The sequence below is a fragment of the Hemiscyllium ocellatum genome, chromosome 47 (assembly GCF_020745735.1).
Source record: "Hemiscyllium ocellatum isolate sHemOce1 chromosome 47, sHemOce1.pat.X.cur, whole genome shotgun sequence".
NCBI lineage: Eukaryota > Metazoa > Chordata > Chondrichthyes > Orectolobiformes > Hemiscylliidae > Hemiscyllium > Hemiscyllium ocellatum.
The window spans coordinates 2,855,066-2,860,558 of record NC_083447.1 but is presented as its reverse complement, the minus strand read 5'-3'; positions in this window follow the sequence as shown (position 1 = coordinate 2,860,558).

The window sequence follows — 5,493 nt, the reverse complement described above, 5'->3', positions numbered from 1 at the left end:
TGTAGCGCCTTGCAGCAACTCTAGGCACTCAGCAGTTTACTTTAATGGCCAGTCAGCTTTTCGAAATGGTAGCAGCCAATCTTGCACAGTAACCTCCCAGAAACAACATTGTCCTGTAACCCAAAGGTCTGAGCATTGAGGGTGTACGGGACATTGGTGAGGGCGTTTCTGGAATACTGTGTGCATTTCTGGTCACCCTGTTATAGGAAGCATGTAATTAAACTGGAGATAGTTCAGCAAAGATTTACCAGGATGTTGTCAGGAATGGAGGGTTTGAGTTGAACTTCCCTCAAGCGCAGGAGGTTGAGGGGGTGACCTTATAGAGGTTTAAAAAATCACGAGGGGAATAGTTAAAGTGAATGACCCGTCTTTTCTCTTGGGTAGGGGAGCTCAAGCCTACAGGGACATATTTTTCAGATGAAAGGTGAAAGATTTAAAAAGGACATGAGAGGCAACTTTGAGTTTGCACAGAGTGGTTCGTGTGCGAGGAAATGTTTGGAGAGGTATGGGACAAGTGCAGGCAGGCGGGACTAGATCAGTTTGGGATTACAGTCAGCATGGCCTGGTTGGGCTGAAGGGTCTGTGTCTGTGCTGTATGGCCTGATTAACAAACCAGGTCATCACCTTAATGATGTGGGGTTGAGGGATGAGCATTGGCTGGAGGATAACTGACCTGTTCCCCTTCACAGATTCTTTCACGGTCATCTGAGGGGGCTCCGTGGCGTCTTTGTAAAGAAGTCACCTCCAACAGTGCACCCCCCGGGGCACTGAACACCATCACAGGGAGCCCTGATCACCATCACAGAACACTGATCACCATCACAGGGATCCCTGATCACCATTACAACCCTGATCATCAACGCAAGGACCTCTGATCACCATCACACAGCACTGATCACCATCACAGGGAGCACCGATCACCATCACAGCCCTGAACACCATCACAGGTAGCCCCCATCACCATCACAGGTAGCCCCCATCACCATCACAGGGAGCTCCGATCACCATCACAAGGACCTCTGATCACCATCACAGCCCCACAGGGGTGAGGGTGGGGTGTTTCAGAGGACACAGGGGTATGCTGGGGGAGCTGTGTCTACATCACTGTGTCTGAGTGTGTGACCCCACTAAGCCCCACCTTGCCCAGCCATCACCACCCATAGCCCCAACACCACGTAAAACATACATTGCCATAGCAACTGGGACTCATGTTGGTCTGGTTAGCACAGCCGGCTGGTTTATAATGTGGTTTTACTGTCACATGTACTCACGTACATGGATACAGGAGTACAGTGAAACGTTTACAATGTCCCATTCACTGCACCATCTTAGGTACAAGGTACCTGAGTTCAAAACCTTTAGAAATAAAGTAAAAAATTAAGTAAGTGTTCAACATTACAGTCCCTCCTCCCCACTGCCCCTCTCAACAGAGTTCCCTCCATTAAGGTGAAAAAAACTTTAAAAAATAAAGCAAGAAAGTGGTTGTAGTGGACAGGCTCCAGTTCAGGAGCTCTACTCTGCCACCATCTTGGATTGTCCATGGACCCATATCGGTCCCACTAGCATGGGATTCAACGCCATTCGGTGAAGGATGGATTCAGGCTTATTGTCTGCCTCATTGTCCCTACCCGTGGGGGAAAGGAGATCACAGGGCCTACCTTTGGACAGACAACACAAGCTCTGTACTTGTCTTGCATTTAGCAAACTATTCTGCCAACTTATTCGCATCTTCCCCAACCCGATTCTCCACTTTACCTGCATTAACTCTGGCTGATAGCTGTCCTTGTCTAACCCAGGGATCACTGGACAGTGATCAGCAACAGGATCCCTGGCTGATTTCCCCTTTCTCTCTCTAACCCAGGGATCACTGGACAGTGATCAGCAACAGGATCCCTGGCTGATTTCCCCTTTCTCTCTCTAACCCAGGGATCACTGGACAGTGATCAGGAGCAGGAACCCTGGCTGATTTCCCCTTTCTCTCTCTAACCCAGGGATCACTGATCAGGAGCAGGAACCCTGGCTGATTTCCCCTTTCTCTCTCTAACCCAGGGATCACTGATCAGGAGCAGGAACCCTGGCTGATTTCCCCTTTCTCTCTCTAACCCAGGGATCACTGGACAGTGATCAGGAGCAGGAACCCTCGCTGATTTCCCCTTTCTCTCTAACCCAGGGATCACTGGACAGTGATCAGGAGCAGGATCCCTGGCTGAGTTCTCTCTCCCTCTCCGATCCAGGAATCACTGGACAGTGATGAGGTGCCAATACAGAATGGGGTTTGCTCTGTGTCTAACAGGTTAATGGTTAGCAGAATACAAAGGTTTTGCATTGAAGTCCTGTACCAATTAACAAGCTACATTAAAAAAAATTCAAAGATCACCTCAGAGTTGTGGATTATGCAGACCTTTCAAAATCTACAAGTTAGGGACAGATAAGGATTACATGGAGACAGAGAGTGAGTTATACTGCAGGTAAGTAGGTTTGCTGGAATTGAGGAGTGTCGTAAGCAGGAGGCTTCCTAGACTGAGCTGGAGGGATTGTGCTCAAATGCTCTATTTCTGAGACCGTTTATTCCTCCCCTGTTAAAGATGCTGGATTGTACAGGAGCCAGGGCTACAATCACATCCCGCAATCTGTCTGTGGCTTAAATCTCACATGGTCAGAGTGCTGCCTAACAGCACCTCCCAGTGTTTTAACTGGGCATTGCTGACCCCAGTACAGGCAGTCCTTAGATTGTGAACTGAATTCATTCTTGAGTCCATTTGCATACAAGTTAGAACACACTGTAAAGCAGCTGTTCACAAGTATAGAAAACGCTCACACTTCAGGTCTTTAAAGCTCACACCCCTATGGGATTGTGCTCTTAAATATGAGCATTCATAAGTTAGATGTTTGAAAAACTGACTAACACCAGAATTGAACTTGACACTGAGCTAGACAAGGAGATAAGGTCAGGAGAGAATGTGGGCTGCAGATGGTGGAGATCAGAGTCAAGAGTGTGGTGCTGGAAAAGCACAGCAGGTCAGGCAGCATCCAAGGGGCAGGAGAGAGTCAATGGTTCGGGCATAAGCCCTTCATCAGGAATGATTGGTGGGAAGGGCGGACAGATAAATAGGTGGGTAGGTTGGGGGGGGGGGGGGGGGGGCGGGGGGGTGGAGGAGAAGATAGCTGGGAAGAAAATAGGTGGACAATGGTGCGGGGTGATGGTGATAAGTCAGGGTGGAGGGTGGAGTGAATAGGTGGGAAGGAAGATGGACAGGTAGGACAGTTCAAGATGGTGGTGCCGAGTTGGAAAGTTGGATCTGGGTTAAGGTGGGAGAAAGGGAGATGCCAATCGACATTGATGCTGTGTTGTTTGCAGGGTCCCGAGATGTGTTCTTCCTCCAGGCGTGGGGTGGCTTGGATTTGGCAGGCGGGGTAGGTAGCCTGGAACTTGCCCGTCCTTGGTGGAGTGCGGGTGGGGGGAGGGAGAGTTGAAGTGGTCAGCCACAGGGCGGTGGTGGTGTTTAGTGCATGTCCCGGAGATGACGAGGTCAGATGGAGTGATCACAGAGGTAGTCTGTGTCAGCGGGGCAAAGAGATTTCAGGAGGAACTTGGAGCTGATGGTGGAACAATGGGAGGAGGACAGGGTTCGCAGGGTGCCGTGGACCGACATTAGAGAGACAGGGCGAGAACACAGGCCTGAAATCGGGAATTGCCAGACTGGGAGCTGTATCGCTGAATGGAGACACAGGCTTGCCAGGTCAATGGGACTTGGTCCAAGTTAGACCGACCCGAATGACCAACTTTATCGTACAGCATGAGGAAGCACATCAATAAAGGTATACGTTAGATTTGGCGGTGGTTTATGAGGGAAAAAAAATTAAAAAACGATCTGGACAGGGCTTTTGTGGTAGAGTGGTAATGGTCCTACCTGCAGACTAGAAGGTTCAGGTCACATGTGTCCCAGACGCGTTGATGAGAAATGGCTCTCTGGAAAAGCATTGCAGAGGTTTTGAATTTGAGTCAGCTCCTTATTGCAGCCAGCGCATTGGAGACACTCCTGGCATAACTCAGGATCTAGGAGAAAGTGAGGACTGCAGATGCTGGAGATCAGAGATGAAAACATGTTGCTGGAAAAGCGCAGCAGGTCAGGCAGCATCCAAGGAACAGGAGATTCAACCTTTTGGGCATGAGCCCTGGGCTCCTGTTCTTTGGATGCTGCCTGACCTGCTGCGCTTTTCCAGCAACACATTTTTCAGCTCTCTCCTGATATTTCCTCAGTGAATAAACAGATCTGGGGAAAATCCGCAATTCAAGTTCTAATGACCATGAACCCATTACCGATTGTCGGAAAAATCCATCTGGGTTACTAGCGTCCTTTCAGAACGGAAATCTGCTGTCCTTACCCGGTCTGGACTCCAGACCCACAGAAATTTGACTCTGAACTGCCCCCCTGGGGTTTAGCAAGCAGTACCTCACCCCCTGAATGAAGAAAAACAGAGGAAATCCTTACAGCAGGACTTTCCCAGGTTTGGGGAGGGGGTTCGGGGCTGGGACCCGACATGGGATGATCAGGTGGAACACTGAAGTGGGCAAGAGGCTCCAAATGGAACATGAGCTGGGACAAGAGTTCCCATTCCCGGGATATGGGCTGGGGGCTGAGCTCTCATTTCCAGTAAGGGGGGGGGGGGTTAACTGCCCCCCCACCCCCCCACGCCCCTATTCCTAGTGAGGGGATACAGTTCTGAAACCTCAAAACAGGTGTCGGAGGAGGGAGGGTTGGAAAAAGTTTGGAAGTCACTGGCCTGAGGTCTCTGCACAGAGTCCCGGGTATTCACCACGGGGTGGGGGAGGGGAGGGGAGGGGGGGTTACATGCCCCATTTTAAAACACTCAAGCCCATCACCTGAGGACCCTTCACACAGACCCAAAGGGTCACTGCTATTTCTGCTCCTGGACTGCAATGTTACAGTGAGACGTACCGAGTGGATGGAATCAAACTCACAGCATTATTCCAAAGCGCAGCATGGGCAAGCCCTCCCTGATGTCAGGGACCAAGCACCAACAGCCACAGGTTAGCTGGTCAGCAGCACAGTGCCAGGAGTTGCCCAGCTCCCACTATTCCCTGACAGAAGTCCCAGCTGATTCAGGGGTTCCATCTACTTCAGCAAAACAGCAGAGATGTCACAAAGTACGGCTGATGGGTTTGTCGAAGACTCCCACAACATAAATCTCCAAGAGGGAGCAAGCTAACATACAGCACTGACCAGGAGTCATCTTGACATGAAACGTTCACTTGCTCTCTCCCCGTGGATGCAGTCTGACCCGCTGGGATACGTGTTGGCTTCAGGACAGCTTCCAGCATCTGCAGTAACTTGCTGCTATAAATATCCAAGGATCAGTTTGTACCTTTGACACACAGTGGCAAATATAAACCCTTTACAATATTTACCATTCTTAATACACCAAGCACCATACGGTTACAGCCAGGTATCATTAACACATGGACAGAAC